Raw genomic sequence first — 17,380 nt, 5'->3', positions numbered from 1 at the left:
CCAGGTTTCACACCCTTCTGGATTTACAACCATGTAACCAAAACATTCTGCATACCGAGCTGGTATTTAAATCACTGGAAACAGGAAGTAAAGCAGGAAACAGGAAGTGCACGGAGCCAGGACCCTGCTCGGTACAGAAGGTGACTCGTGGTGATGAAGCACCTGAGGGGAATTCCATGTGGGTCCAGGTGTTCCTGAGGAGAGGGTCCTGAGCGCTGCCAGTTCTCCTGTTTGGTCTGAATGAATCCGGGCCGGACCAACATCGGTTGCTCGGTAACATCTTTATTTTCTTTAGTTCCACTGTGGAGCCGAGTGTTTCTCACGTACGCCTTAAAAAGGAAACAGGATGAGGTTTTATCTCGTTTCCATGGCAACACTAAAAACTGATGAGTGAAATATTTGTTTCCACCAGCTGTACATTTTCCCCACATCTATCCCCCACCTCCCTCATTAACTCCCAGTAACCCCCCCATGTCTCCCCTCCCCATGGAGGAAGACATCTCCACTAATGTTGGTGTGTGTGAGGGCCCTCGGGGGCCCCTGCAGCGATTGGTGGCTCACTATCGATTGTTCGCCTCCTCAGGAGTAAAGAGCCCCCACTACATCCCAGCCCCCCTCCCATTCATTGACCTCAGGGGCGCCACAGCCGCGGGCCCTCAGTAGGGGGCAGTAGTACATAATGATAGCAAATGGATGTCGGAGGGTAGGGGGCAGCTTGGGAAAGTGGAGGTGGGGGCGCTGCAGCGTGTTACCTGTGTGTCGGCCTCCGATTGGAGAGCCGGCGGAGCGTGAACGCCTCGCAGCGGTGGACTAACCGCTGCTTCACGAAATGGATGCCAACCCTCCCCAGGCCAACGCGCTGATAATTCAATAACACTTTCCCCACCAGTGTCTTTCCCGTGTTTGTGACAATTGTCAGCGTTTTGGGATGGAGGGGGGGTGAAGGGAAAGCTTTATACAGAGTCCAAAAGTTCCAGGAAAAGTAGTGTGGCAGCATCTCTGTCTGCAGGGATGCAGTGGAAGACAAGCATGCTCAGCATTCTGCAGAGCACCAAATCTTCCAGAATCTATTTTCATTTTCATTCTACAGAAAATAACCTCGCCCCAACCCAACTATGAGACATAAGAAAAACACACACATTTACAAGTCCGGCAGGAAGTCCGACATAATTTCTGCCTCATCGGCAGCCACCGTGGATGCCAGGACGGAGAGCAACAAAGATGATCTTTACTCGAGGAAATGGTGTAAAATTTGCTGTCTGCAGCGTTAGTTGAAGAGCAAACTGAAGCCTAAATTCTTTCTGAGTTTGCATGTCCCCCCGTGTATGCGTGGGTTCTCTCCAGGTACTCCGGCTTCCTCCCACCGTCCAGAGACATGATGTTGGGTTAACTGGTCTGTCCAAATCCTCCATAGGAGCGAGTGTGAGTGGTTCTCTCTGTGTTGGTCCTGCGATGGACAGACTTTGTTCAAAACCCATTTGTACACAATCTGACTTGTCTCCTGCCCCCTGGTGGAGACGAGGAGCAGGGAGATCATGATGATCTTTCTCAGAAAGAGGCAGCACAGTGATGGAGGTGGTATGTGCAATCATAAAATACATTGCATCTGTATCTTTGTTCCTTTCCCTGGTCACACGTCAGCTCTGCAGCTCAGCGCTGCCCCTGTGGTTTCCGGTAGTGCAACCCTGTTCGCTCGGTCAGGGTACGAACCGAAAACGGACCAAGTCACGCACAAGCGAAATGCTCTGTGTTCGTCTTTATGATGGAACATAAAGGTGGATAAAGCATTTTATCGTACTGTATTAGCCTTGAGTATGGCCTTATTACATTTCTCACATTGAAAGAACAAAATGAAGAAGCTGCATTTAAAAATATTAAAAAGTGACTCTGAACGATGGATGAAAGTCACAGAGTTAAATCAGCTGTGATGTGGTTTTAGGAACGATGACACCAGCAAACATCGAGCTCTGGGCGGTGGTCCAGATGAAAGATGGAACCTGAAATAAAAGTTGGGAGTCTCCGTCTTCGGGTTGTTTTGCTTCCAGGAATTATTCAGACCCCAAACAAACTAAAGGAGTTTCTTTCTATGATCTGCAGACAGAAACTGACACAGTGAATCTGCAAATCGAGCCATTTTCCAGTGTTTTATATGATCTGCAGAAGAGCCAACATGTATTTCTGCCACTGCACCGCCTGTTCTGACAGAATTAGATATAAAAAACAGTTGAAAAGAAGTCATTTTTCTTTTCATTGTGTTTTAATGTAAATCATATGAAGCTCTTTGTCTGGCGCTTGTGAATAATCTGCTGTGTCAGTGGCCTCCTGTGTCTTCTCTGCATTCCCTGGCTCTTCAATTGTCACAGCTCCGACAATAAATCTGCATTTCACCCTCCTCCCTCACCTCCACACGGCAGCGCACACATTCATTTCACCCAAAAAGTGGGATAAAAACTTTCCAACAGTTGCAATCATCCACACCTCCTCCCCCTTACGCTCTTGGATGAAAAGATGAAGAGAAATTTCACTCTGTAATTTAGCCCCCCCCCCCGCCTTCTCCCCTTTCTGTAGCAATAGCAGACCCCTTCTCCCAAAAAAAAAAACACAAAAATATGCAGACAGGTTCCAGGTGTGGGCGAAGTTACGGTACATTTGCAGCTCTAGTTGTGTGTAAATATTAGAAAGCAGCGGGTTGCTGGCGCGAGGAGAAGCCAGCCGAAGACGGGCTTCCTTATCGGTATTGTGTTCAGACTCCGGCGTCCTCCTGCTGTTTGTAATCTGCAGTCGCCGCTGTGAGCAAAACTGGACAGGCATTTATTGTCCCAGCAGGACGCTGCTTGACAAGAGAATGTTAAACACTCAGCTACCTGCAATTTTCAAAAGGCGATAGCAGACATGATAAAATGTACACACACATTTAATTTCATCTTTTTCTGTTCAGGGCAGCTGTGAAACTCTTTGTTCTTCTTGTTGTGTGTGTGATCACTGATGCCACGATGGAGGCATGTCTTCTTTCTTTAGACCCTCCAGCTGATGAATCCCTCCAAGAGAAGAAGAGTGTGGTCCCAGGCCAAATGAGGGCTTTAGTTTGATTACTGCTGGCAGCGTCTTTTAATGCAAGAAAACAGCAACCCTCACACACACTTTGGTATCTTAGCAGTTCATTCAAAACGTATTCAAGCGCTTTGAGGAGATTGACATCATATGAAGTGTAGAATTTAGAGCTGAAGCTGATATGTGAAGTTCCTCAGACAGCAGCAGAAACCTGGAGAAAGAAAGATCTGACAAGCTGATTGTTTACATCAGAGTGAAACTGAAACGTGTGTCTTCATGCTAACCTGTGAAAGGCTGCTTGTGTTCAGTCACATGACTTTTGCAAGCTTTCACCTCCAGCGAACAAAGCAAGAAGGCTTTTCTCAGTTTAAATATGAGTTCACCCTAAAAAAAATTCCAGTTGTGTGATTCATGGATCCTTGCACACTCACTGTCCACTTTATGAGGTTCAGCTTGCTAGTAAATTGTTTCCGTCTGTCCTGTTAGATTGGTCAGCCCCAGTTCAGTTCAGCTTTATTTGTATAGCACCAAATCACGTCGTCTCAGGGCACTTTACATACAGATCAGTTTGAGTCAGTTCATTGTGATTTATAATCAGTATTCATGCAAGCCAATTCATAAAAAATAATTTACAAAATTTACTTTGATTCAATCCTCCATCTTGAGCATGCACGGGGCGGCAGGCTACAGTGGAAAGGAAAACCTTCCGGCAAAACCCGACTCAGGGAGGGCAGCCATCTGCCTAGACCGGTTGGAGAGGACTGATGGTAGCTAATGCTAATTCATCCCTCCATAGAAAATGTATTGTGGGCTGATTAGCGTATGGTAGCTAATGCTAATTCATCCCCCACCATAGAAAATGTATTGTGGACTGATTAGCGTATGGTAGCTAATGCTAATTCATCCCTCCATAGAAAATGTATTGTGGTCTGACTAGCGTATGGTAGCTAATGCTAAGTCATCCCTCCATAGAAAATGTATTGTGGACTGATTAGCTTATGGTAGCTAATGCTAATTCATCCCTCCATAGAAAATGTATTGTGGTCTGACTAGCGTATGGTAGCTAATGCTAAGTCATCCCTCCATAGAAAATGTATTGTGGTCTAATTAGTGTATGGTAGCTAATGCTAAGTCATCCCTCCATAGAAAATGTATTGTGGACTGATTAGCGTATGGTAGCTAATGCTAAGTCATCCCTCCATAGAAAATGTATTGTGGACTGATTAGCTTATGGTAGCTAATGCTAATTCATCCCTCCATAGAAAATGTATTGTGGACTGATTAGCTTATGGTAGCTAATGCTAATTCATCCCTCCATAGAAAATGTATTGTGGTCTGACTAGCGTATGGTAGCTAATGCTAAGTCATCCCTCCGTAGAAAATGTATTGTGGACTGATTAGCTTATGGTAGCTAATGCTAATTCATCCCTCCATAGAAAATGTATTGTGGACTGATTAGCTTATGGTAGCTAATGCTAATTCATCCCTCCATAGAAAATGTATTGTGGTCTGACTAGCTTATGGTAGCTAATGCTAATTCATCCCTCCATAGAAAATGTATTGTGGTCTGACTAGCGTATGGTAGCTAATGCTAATTCATCCCTCCATAGAAAATGTATTGTGGACTGATTAGCTTATGGTAGCTAATGCTAATTCATCCCTCCATAGAAAATGTATTGTGGTCTGACTAGCGTATGGTAGCTAATGCTAAGTCATCCCTCCATAGAAAATGTATTGTGGACTGATTAGCTTATGGTAGCTAATGCTAATTCATCCCTCCATAGAAAATGTATTGTGGACTGATTAGCTTATGGTAGCTAATGCTAATTCATCCCTCCATAGAAAATGTATTGTGGTCTGACTAGCGTATGGTAGCTAATGCTAAGTCATCCCTCCATAGAAAATGTATTGTGGACTGATTAGCTTATGGTAGCTAATGCTAATTCATCCCTCCATAGAAAATGTACTGTGGACTGATTAGCTTATGGTAGCTAATGCTAATTCATCCCTCCATAGAAAATGTATTGTGGACTTATTAGCTTATGGTAGCTAATGCTAATTCATCCCCCCCCATAGAAAATGTATTGTGGTCTGACTAGCGTATGGTAGCTAATGCTAAGTTATCCCTCCATAGAAAATGTATTGTGGTCTGACTAGTGTATGGTAGCTAATGCTAATTCATCCCTCCATAGAAAATGTATTGTTGTTGGATTAGCTTATGGTACTTAACATGTGGTCTGATTAGCTGGTAGATTCCTCTGACAGATGGGGATTCTGTAACCTAGGAAGATTAGCTTCCACCTAACCATAGCTAAAGGGAACTTGGGTAAAACTTGCCGCTAGGTTTCCTCAGGTTAGATGTAGAGTTTTTGTAACTGAATTGTTGGTATGTTTAGACAGAAACAGTGAAAAAAGATTGATTTAAAGTGTGAAAGTGAAACTTGTTTTTTTACACAGAGCCAGGAGAGTTCATCCGCTTTAGTTTTAACATCACTAACATCATGCTAGGTATGAGGAGTTTGTGCTGCTATGCCACCATGGTTTATGTGTGGTCATGTGACTGCTTGGCTGCATCTCTGATAAAAATACAGCAAATTTAAAATGATAAATGGTGAAAAATTAGTAAAAGGGTTACTAAACCTAACAGCGTAAGTATTCATAAATTTACTCAAGTAAAAGTAAAAACTATTGTCCTGTAAAACTGCTCTTAGATGTACGTTATCTTTAAAAAGTTACTCAAGAAAATGTGTTAATGGAAGTCATAATGAGCCACCTGTGAGCACAGCTAATGTTAAACAGGCGTGGATGTCGCGGTGCTGGAAGAAAAACTGGAGGCTGAAAGGAGACAGGAAGTGATGTACATGGAAGACTTCACACACCAGATAAACTCCAGCAGTTTGCTTTCAGAAGTCTGAAAATCATTTAAAATCTTAAATCGTGTTTCAGGAGACCTCTGTGCTTCTTCAGCCAGACCTCCTACAAGGTAAATATGTTGGTTTAGTCTCATGAAGTGTGTCAGCCTTCCCACCCAGAAGCTTCACAACAAGCTTGACTCTGAAGTCTGATCATGGATTGATTTCATCGACAGGATGCTACAAGCATACCAACAGTGGAGAAAGTTGAACTGGGTCACAGCGACTAAAGGACGCCCGCTGGGAGAGCCATTAGGAGGACATAAACCTATGTGGGCAAATTTATTTAGCAGTCTGCTGCTGGAGCATCTGTTAGAGTGTAATGGGTCTGACTGTCCACATTCAGGTTTTTATTATTAAATATTATAATCAAATGAAAGATAATTATACTCTTATCAGTAAAAAAATAAGCAGCATGTTCACCAAAGACTACGGCATCGTTAGACTGACAGGAGGAAAAAACCAGGTCAAGCTAAAGGGTTCAACTTCCTTTTTATCTCCTGTCAGGCTCTTCGTCTTTCATCAGACATTACATGTTGGAGGGGGGCACGGTCCGTCCTGGGGGAGCACCTTCTGATGTCTGGAAGTAGTGACAGGGTCCGGCTGGTAGACTGGCCCCAGGCGGCGCCCTCTCTGACCGGGACCGGGCTGTTGTAGCTCAGAGGAGGATCGCTCCAGACGAGTGAAGGAGCTTGTCGGTGGTCCATGGGGAGGTCACGCTCATTCAACAAACAGCGAGGGCCGGTGGGGAGCCTCAGGCAACGTCCCACACTGGGGGCCACAGAACAATGTTGTGGTGAAAGTCTTTGGGCTGAGAAACATCAGAGTTGCGGTCAGCCGGAGAACAGATCCTGACTTTGTTTCTGTCCTCAGATGCAGCCTGATGATGCTTCAGTGGACTTTAGATCCAAATTCAAAGTCCAGTTAATTATCAGTTTATATGGCAGAACAACAGGAAGGTTGTAGCTCCTCACAGATCCGTAACACGTCCAACTGGTCTCCTCACTGCCCAGATGTTTACAGTTAAAAGAAGAGGGGATGCTACACCGTGCTGAATGTCACCCAGGAACGACCTTTTCCAGATGTGTTGCTGCCATCAAATTCACTATCAGCTCATATTTTCCATCACATGGTAAAACGTCTCAGTTTCAACAGCTAATATGTTGTTTAACTTCTACTGGGAATAAAATATGGCTTAATGAGAACACAGAGAAATCATTACATTCCGTTTTTATTTTCATTTTACACCTGTCTGGGAACTGGGTTTGTAAATCAAATGGAGCATTTTCTTCATGACATGCAGAACAACAGCCAAAATAATGTGATTAAGTGGGAGGTTTCCATCATGTCTGCACCACCTTAATGTCTTATATGTTTGTATATGGCATACATATTATATATATGCGTGTATGGGTGTGTATGTATATATATATATATATATATATATCATTGTTTGCAGCAAAAATATACACAAACGCAGAGGAACGTTGACGTGTACGCTTGCGTTCACAGCAAGTATATCCCAGCCCTAAACAAAAGCGCAATGAGAGCCGAGCCAGTCGTATCAGTAGAAGTGACGTTGCTGATAGAGAAGACAAATCTCTGCTGTTTGTGAAATGGAAAATGGTAGGGACATCTCAGGAGTTCATACTGCCCATACCCAGTTCTACACCAATGTAAACTACTAAATACAGTAACTTACCATATTTACTGTTTGTTACTTTTCTTGATTTGATAAATTAATTGTTGCAGAAAAATAGGTCAAATAAATAATTTTAATCTGTCTTAAATTGTAAGAGACAGACAGCAGTGATCCATCCTGCAGCTCTTTCAGCCTCCTCTCAGCTGCAGACCAGTTTGATGCCGCAGATCATCTCAGGTATTATTAATACTAAACCAAACACCGCGGCAGGCTAAGGCTTGAGGATTTACACCAAAGACGCGTCACGCTGAACCAGTGCACTCATCACGATGTTTGTTTCATATCCATGTCACAACCTCAAGAAACAAGCACTTACTTCAACTCATGAGCTTCAAGGTGTGTAAAGATGTGTCAAAACAGTGCATTTAGGTGACGGTGAACAGAAAATTTTTCCCCAAGCTCACCCTGCCTCCGTGCTCCAGGCCCAAAACTGACACAGGTGAGCGTACCCAGTAGTGAAGGTAACCCACCCACGGTGCCACCCACAATCACCGGTGATGTCACCACGCATGTGCACACGTGCATGGGGAAAATAAATAACCCGACATATGGCTCCTACAGGTATTGAGTGATTTCAGGTCCACAGTGAGTCGTGACGTGATAAAAACCTCCTCTGTACCGTTAGAAATCTGGAGGGTGATGAGAGCATGGAACGAAAAACAAAAGCTGGAATTTGTGGTTTTATTTTAGATAAAGTTAATGTGAAGCTTTAACTCCACATCTCTTTCAAAATTCCCGATATTAGACGTTTCATGGTCCAGCACATCTTTCAAATATCTTATAATAAGGACATCTCTAAGTGAATTTAGCCGTTTTTTTTACATCATTGCATATTTAATATTTGCATGAAGCCGTGAGATAAACAACAACCAGCAGAGAAAACTTATGAGTCTCTGCATGAAACAACCCCAACAGCTCTGTGCACACTCGATGCCTGTGCACGTTTCATCCCACTTTCCATTTCAGCTGCTAGCTACACTCTGATGCCACTGATAGGAGTAATTAAATGAGTGAGTCTGGTTCTTTGGCCTGTAAACCAGCTCTCCTGGGCCCGGTACTACATGGAAATTCAGCTCTGTGGATCCACTCTCAGATGTCTGCCTGGGTGTGTGTGTTTATACATGGAAGTGATGGATTTGGGGAATACACTTAATGAATCTTTTAACCTCAATATTTTCTCCCACAAATGCATTCAGATCATGATCTAAGTCTGGGATGCAGGGCCAATATTCATGATTAATTGATTGGGAAGGAAAAACCTCCATGTGGGCATTGGTGAGGGTTTGTTCAACAGTCGGTGATGTTCCAGCTTCAGAATGACTCATTTCGGCTTTACTTTAGTTAACTTCAGCATTAGTTGTCTTTGAAGGAATCTAAATGTTTTATTTTCATCTTTTTACCAATAAAAACATTAAAAACCATAAAACTGACAACAACAACAAAGTCATCCCAAGACATTTAGAGACAGTCCAATTCATTCTAGACCAGTTATAATCCAGTTAGAACAAAGACCACATTCACCACATCCACATTAGTCTAATTTATAACAACTATGTTCATATAAACGGTTTATAAAATGATGACCTACCCAAGGAAAACCTCCATCAGAACCAGAACCAGGAAGGATAACCTCCATCAGGACCAGAACCAGGAAGAAAAACCTCCATCAGGACCAGAACAAGGAAGGAAAACCTCCATCAGGACCAGAACAAGGAAGGAAAACCTCCATCAAGACCAGAACAAGGAAGGAAAACCTCCATCAAGACCAGGACAAGGAAGAAAAACCTCCATCAGGACCAGGACAAGGAAGAAAAACCTCCATCAGGACCAGAACAAGGAAGGAAAACCTCCATCAGGACCAGAACAAGGAAGGAAAACCTCCATCAAGACCAGAACAAGGAAGAAAAGCCTCCATCAGGACCAGGACAAGGAAGAAAAACCTCCATCAGGACCAGAACAAGGAAGGAAAACCTCCATCAGGACCAGAACAAGGAAGGATGGCTGTTTCCCTGGACCAGTTGAGGGTGGAGAGGACAGGAAAGAGGGTCAACCAGCAGCAGAACTGTAATCCAGGGATTCCTGCTGAGAAAGAAGAGAAACACAAATGAATGACAACAATTTCAGATGTTTCTACATGAAGTGTAAAGAGAGCAGAGAGGAGCCCGGTGCATCATGGGACGTCCCCCAGCAGAGAGGAGCCCGGTGCATCATGGGACGTCCCCCAGCAGAGAGGAGCCCGGTGCATCATGGGACGTCCCCCAGCAGAGAGGAGCCTGGTGCATCATGGGCAGAGGATTCATCCCAACAAAAGGAGGACGTCTACAGAACGAATAGACTCAGAAAATGAAAGTCCTTTTTTTCTCTCGGACGGCAGCGTTTTGTAGAAATAATGTAAACAGTTACTCAGTACTTTGAAGTAAAATGAAAATGTAGATATAATAAAATAAACGTTTGCAACGTGAGGAGCGCTGTTTGTGATCAAGATCAGGTGCAGTTCCAGCAGCTGTTCCTCCTCCTCCCATCTCCACCTCCTCCTCACGTCTTTATGTATCGCCTCATTTCCCATTGTGATGGATAGACAGATGAAGACAGGAGGAGGAGGACAAGGCTCAGGTTTCTGTCCTCCACCTCCTATTTTCTCGTGCCCCCTCTTGGCCTCCTCATGCCCCTTCCTGGCCCTCTCTCACCATTATGCCCCCCCTTCAGCTCTGCAGAGGAATGGTGGAGCAGCAGAAGAAGGACGGAGGATGTGACTGGCCCCCGTCCATCTGTCGTGACTCCAGGATCAAATAATAGGATTCTGTCTGAGAATAGCAGATAATTGCAGTCTGTATTCTGCTCCCTAAGTGTATGATATTAACCCCTCGCTCTGCACTGCCCTGCAGTAAGAAGCAGATGGTTCAGGGTTTTGATATCTGAGCCAGGAAGACGGGGGTCAGGGGTCAAGTTGGAGTTCAAATCCAAAGGAGTCACAGCTCCCCCTCCTCTCCTCCTTCATCTCCCACGCTCCAGAAAATATGGATGTCATTCAAAAAAGGACATTCCATGAGACCTGTGCTCCAGCTGACCCCGCGTAGCCTGATGGAAGTAGCCGCTAACCCACTTATATCCACAACGAGCAGAATGCAAAGGTGGCAGAACGGAGTCCAGATTAAGAGAGATTCGATCGTCGGGCTGCAGAGGTCAGCAGCACCTGGGGTGGGGGTGGGGGTGGGGGCGCCTCTGAAATATATATATTATATTTATATTCATGTTTAAAATCCCTGTTTGACTGTCAGAGAGTGAAAGTCAGGCAGGGTGCTCGCTGCTCTCCACAGCTTATTACTGGCTTTCATACAAGCTGAAGAACCCAAATGTAAACCAGAGGAAGAACCAAAGTCAGTGTGGACTCCTGGAATAATGGAGGACACGATTAGCTGAGCAGATTCCAGACAAGAGATGAGCGCTTCAGGCTAACTGAGGGGACACTTATAGGGGATGTTTAATGCTGCAGCAGGTAAGAAAAGATGTAACGGATCATTCAGAACTGTGTTTCTACTGATCCCTAACCACTTTACTAAAATAACTTGTGTTTTTATTCTCTTAGAATAAACCATTTATTCATTGCTGGGGGTCCACATACATGGCAGCTCATCCAGCTTCATTTATAAAACACTTTTAACAACCACAGCTGAAACAAAGTGTTGCACATAACAGAATAAACTATGACAGACTACAAAAAAACATAAAAACATTAGACATTTACATAAATATGACATAAGAACAAAAAAGAAAAGTCCAACACAATAATACTAATTAAAACAAATAAAGCCAACAGGGGCCTCTCAAATGTACAAAGAGGAGTTAGTTCATAGCTGGGGCTCAGCAAAAGAGAAGGCCCGGCCCCCTGAGCCTCGAGACAATATGGGACTCAGCTTGGTAATATTTTTTAATTGAGTAAACCAGAGACCAGGTCGAGTCCAGAGTCACACTGAGGTCCCTAACTGAAGGTTTAACATAGCAGGCAAACAGGCTAAGAGACTCTACTATACTTACCACTATACCACAGACAAGGATTTCAGTTTTGTCATCATTAAGCTGAAGAAAATTTTCATCCGCCTTCCGGAGTCCAACTGTCTGAGCAAGATCTGAACCTTAAAAACATCATGAGGTTTCAAAGTAATGTACAACTGGATATCATCAGCATAGTAACGATAAGACACGCCATTTACTACCCTCAGACGATCAGTCTGAGAAGAACTAGAGACACTGCAGTCTCCTGTGTCGCCTCCGTCCAAAATCAGCTTCTCTTGCAGAGATGATGTCACATTCAGATGTTTTCATTGATCAGTGTGGATTACATCAATCTGTAAAATATTGTGCAGCTTATTACCGCCCACTTTTCACAACAGAGCAAATCCCCATAGACTCCCATGTTAAAAAGACCAACTTCACAGCAGAAATAAACATGTTTAAAACCTGGTACAAAAATCCATTTTAGGATTAATAGGCCAAATTTACCTTCATGACAACTGTGAGGGGGGTGAATTTTTTTCTAACTCATCCGTTTGGATGTTGTTTAATCTTGAAATTTGGCATAATTAGGGGCGTGTCCTTTTGATTGACAGGTATCCGGCAAGAAGGTAGAGTGCAGCACAACCGCGGTTTTTAGCCGGCTAACAGCGCGCCTTAGTTTTAGCCCGCCTACTTCCGTTAGCTGGTTAGCTACCGTTAGCGCCGGTTTACCTCTGCAATTTGAAAGCTGTGATTAATCGTGATCAGTTTGAAAGCTGTGATTAATCGTGATCAATTTGAAAGCTGTGATTAATCGTGATCAGTTTGAAAGCTGTGATTAATCGTGATCAATTTGAAAGCTGTGATTAATCGTGATCAATCTGAAAGCTTTGATTAATCTGATTAAAACTTTTCATCTTTTGGCAGCCCTACTCTTTTCTTTCCTGAGTGTTTTTTTTTTCCCCAGCACAGCATGTCTGGCTCTAAATCTGGGAAACACTGTATTGTTTTGGTATTTCAGGAACGGATGTAGATCAAATGTCAAATCAGGTTATTACAGTAATCTGATTACTCCCAGATAACTGATTTTGATTGTCAATAAATGCACTCTGTTTTATAAAAATAGTTGTCTGAGAATGCCTTTAATATTCCAAAAAAATAGGTGGTACACAATTAGCTGTAAATGACTCGGTATAGAATCTAATTGTATTTAAGCAAAATTGAATCGAAATAGGCTGTTGTGACTTAAATCGATTCAGAAAATTAGTGACGATCCTCAGCCTATAATTAACATTTTGTTAATTTATTAAGCAAATGAATAATACGCCTACATTCACTTGAGATATTATGCTGAGACACACGAGTCTTGGAAGTGTAACCCAGAGTTTTCTGGAAGGGCCAGCATGAAGTATGTGAATGGTATTCATTAAAATGAGCTACAAGCTCATCGGTTCGTTTAACAAGTGGTGGTTCAACTCTGCACTCTCAGAGGATGGGAAGCAAGCAGGCCTCTTTCCAGCTAACCCCTGCGCCTCTGCTGCTCCAGACAGCAGATAAGCAGGAAGATGGATGGGAATAATAGCTCCCATAAAAATCCAGCCATCTCATCAGCCAAAATCACAGCGTGAGGCCGCAGCAGAGGAACGCAAGCCATCCTCGCTAATTAGACTCAAACAACATGTCCAAATTTAGTTTTGGAGCTGGCTGCTCTCAGAAGTAAAATAACTCATAAGAACTATTTAATCTTCTTTGACCTGTCTCTTATTCCTCTTTGGTTCCTGATCTACTGGATCTGGACTGGAGGAGTTACAACCAACAAGATCGTATGGGACTGATGGAAAAGTTTCTCATACTGATCACTGGGCTCCATATGAGAGATTGTAGACTTCGTGGTCCAATCGAGTTGAAATCCAACATGAATCCTTTTCTTCCAGCAATGATTTGCTTGATAAAATGGTTCTTGGTGGGAATTCAAACCTTACATCGTCTTCAGACTAAAGGCAGCTGTATGCATGATAACATCAAGCCAGTGGAAGGATACAGATAGAGAATAAAAATCTTTCAGGTGGACTGTACCATTTTACCGAAGCTTCTCTGCATTAACCTCAGTTTCGACCTTTTTTTGATAAAACCAGAAGTAAGAACCAGTAATCAGTAAAATGGATGACATGTACGTAATTTGGTTTTACTTGTTACCTTAGCTAGGTAATTATTTTTATTGGCTTATATGAACACAGTTGTTATAAACTGGACTAATTTGTATTAATCGGATTATAATTGGACTACAATAAATTGGATTGTGTCTGTAAAAGTGTGGAGAGATGGCTGTTGGACAATGTGAAAGACTATGAGGAATCTGGGTGTGATCTACGATAATGGATCTGAGCTTCATCAAAGCTAGCTGTTTTTTTTTTTAACCTTAGATCTGTTGCAAGATTAAAAACCTTGTTTTTATCTTTTAATGACTTTGAGAGGGTCAGTCATGCTTTTTATTTTTTCACCTCTACACTATTGTAGTTTTCACCACAAAGGTATAAAAAAAAGTTCGGCCTTGATGACCTCCAGCTGGTCCACAATGCAGCTGCTCAGCTTTAAACAGGTAAACTCAAATTGGAGTTCTTGACAGGCCAAGGATTGATTTTAACATTGTTAGTTTTTAAATCCGCCCATGGTTTGGCCCCCTCCTGTCTGACTGATCTTTTGTGTCCTTATGGGCGCCAGCAATCTCTGAGGGCTTCTGACCAGAAGCTCTAAAGGTCCATTTCTGCTCCCTGTCGGTTTTAAATGTTGTCATTTGTTGCCGCCCTCATACTTCCATGCATGTTTTACGTTGCCATGGTTGTTAAATCAGTTCATCCACTAGTGGGCAGTGTTGAGTTCAGTGTTCACTCCAACCCTCCGACGTGAGTTTCAGACACCGGTTGGTGGTGGGAATGCACCACTATGAAGTTGTTTGTCAGCTGTACTGCTCAACACTGCCCTCCGGTGGATGGATCCTAAAGGTCATCCTCCTCAGTAGCACGACTCAGGGCGCATGGTAGTTCGCCCAACCAGTCTACATGTGCTTTGTGGATTCAGGGACGGTGTTCAGCTGTTGGACCTGGGGACTGTGGGCAATGCTCCGGGAGTATGGGATGCCGGACCCCCTTGTACAAACTGTCTGGTCCCTGTGTGACCAGTGCCAGAGCTTAGTCCACATTAGTCTTAGGCACCCTTAGTCCCCAGATATGTGGCAAGAAAATGGATGCATGGATACATAGATACATATACATACACACGTATACACACACACACATATATGTAAAATAAACAAATAAAGGCAAAACAAATATATATACCCTCTATGTGTAATCATTTACATATCTATTATACATATGAACATACCTGCATCTATACAGCACATATACGTGCACACATAAGCAAACTACAATTACACTGGTGTTTTTACTCTTACACAACATACATATGTACACGTAGTCAAACATACCTATATATACATTCACACATATAGAATATATGCAAAGTTCATTCTGTGGGTTTGTTCTCTTTCTTTATACTTCATGAATCACATTTCTTTTCATTTGTTTTTATACTGGATGATGTTTGGACTACATCTCTCGGCTGGCCTGGGAACGCCTCGGATCCCTCCGGATGAGCTGGTGAATGTGGCCCGGGAGAGGGAAGTCTGGGCTTCCCTGCTTAGGCAGCTGCCCCCATGACCCGACTCCGGATTCATGAGAAAATAACACAACTAAGACCCAACGCCACCAAATCAAATGGATTCAGGAAAATCTCTTTTTAACTGTGCAGTTTTAGTCTGCTCCACCAATCAGCATCTGTTTTACTGTGAGCAGAGCTAAAGAGGGATTCAGTGTTAGCAATAGAGACGAGCATTGTTTGCTAATTACAAATAACAGCAAAGCTTCTAGTAAATAATAAAACAAACAAAAACAAAGAAACTGTGGCGTGAAATAAAAACAATGCTCAGGAGAAAGTTTGCTGTCTTAAAAAGGCGACTTTTCTTCATGAATTTAAAGCACGTTGAGTAACATAACAATAATGTTGTAAACGAGTTCCACTCCGCAGCTCTAAAAACGATAAAACAGTAAAAAGAGCAGAGAGCATTAATTAAGCACCACTTCCACATTACACACAGTGATTGAACATATTGTTAACTTAATCATATTGAGTGAAGCTTTAAGCTAACATGGAAAGTTAATTATGGCCTCTGTAATCAGGGTGTAATCAGTTCCAGTGTTTGTGAATGAATGGATTAGAGTTGAAACTGATTTTGATCCTTATTTTCCTGTTTTCATTCAAACAGGAAATAAAACTTTTTGACAACAGTTTGCTGAACTTTTCTGGAGGATGTTTGTTTGTTTATGAGGAGAAACCAGCCTGACCAGCCCAAAGGTGTGAAGTTCTATGAGCTCTAAATAAACAGCTCGAAAACCCACCAGGTTTAAATTCCTTCTTTAAGTTGCAAAACTTCCCGTTCAGTTCAGCAGGTGATGGTGATTAGTCCTTTAATGCTTTCATTACATTTCCCCTCAACATTATTTCATGATGTATCATCCATCCATCGGCTGCCTGGTGACATGTAGGTGGTCTTCATCTCTATGGTGACCTCATATTAGCAATAATCCACCTTTCACTGCACTTTCAGTGTAGACATGATCTGCTGTTTACCTGTTAGAATGAGGTTTGTTATGCATGAATACACCGTTTTCGCCATTATTACCACATTATTACAAGTTATTACTTATCTTATAGTAAAAATCTGAATTTGGCATCTCAGAGAGAGAACCTGATTTTGGACATGTAGGTGCTTCAGAATCTACCGAAAACCACTTCGATGTTTTTTCTTTGATCAACATTTCCTTCAGACATAAGCAGAACAAAGGAGAACTTGCCAGACCAGGTAGGACCTGCCAAACCAGGTAGGACCTGCCAAACCAGGTAGGACCTGCCAGACCAGGTAGGACCTGCCAGTGCAGGCAAAAATGAAAACCATTCCATTTCAGTTGAAGTTTTAAGGCAGTGTGGTTTATTTATTTATTTATTTATTTTTTTTTTTTTTTTAACCTGTCTTGTCCAGCATCGTTGCAAACAGAATGATTGTCTGGCTGCTGTCTGGTGCTGGGCAATTTTACTCTATCAAGCAGGGATTTATACTACATGTATAAAGTCCCTCTTGATGAAAAACTTTATTAAATCAGACTCTTAATGCTGGACTCGACCGGAGGGGACAGAGAGAGAGAGAGAGAAAAGAAAGTAGAGAGAAGAGAGAGGGGAGAGAGAGGGACAGAAAGGGTGTGGGGAGTGCGGGTGGGGACTTGAAACATCATACAGAAGACCATGTAATCCATACTACTTACAACATATATAGCTACGATCATCCTAGCCAGTAGGTCATTACACAGCTAGTTGGTAATAGTAACAATAATAATAATAAGAGTAAGAGTAATAATAATAATAAGAACAGAAATAATTAAAAAAAGAAACAAAATATGATAATAGATATAAGTGAAACTGCTGTATTCAAGAACACGCGCAGAGAAACCTGTGTGGATGTGTTGGAGAACTCGGCCACACGGCGACGCAAAGACTGTGTGGAGACGTTCAGGAAGGAGTGACCATGCAGAGTGATCATGCAGATGCCACCTCACTTGAACAGAGGCCAGAGTCAGGCCAGCGGTCCCGAGACCCAGGCCACCAGCCC

This window comes from Melanotaenia boesemani, chromosome 20, assembly GCF_017639745.1.
Source record: "Melanotaenia boesemani isolate fMelBoe1 chromosome 20, fMelBoe1.pri, whole genome shotgun sequence".
NCBI lineage: Eukaryota > Metazoa > Chordata > Actinopteri > Atheriniformes > Melanotaeniidae > Melanotaenia > Melanotaenia boesemani.
This window is presented reverse-complemented; position numbering follows the sequence as displayed.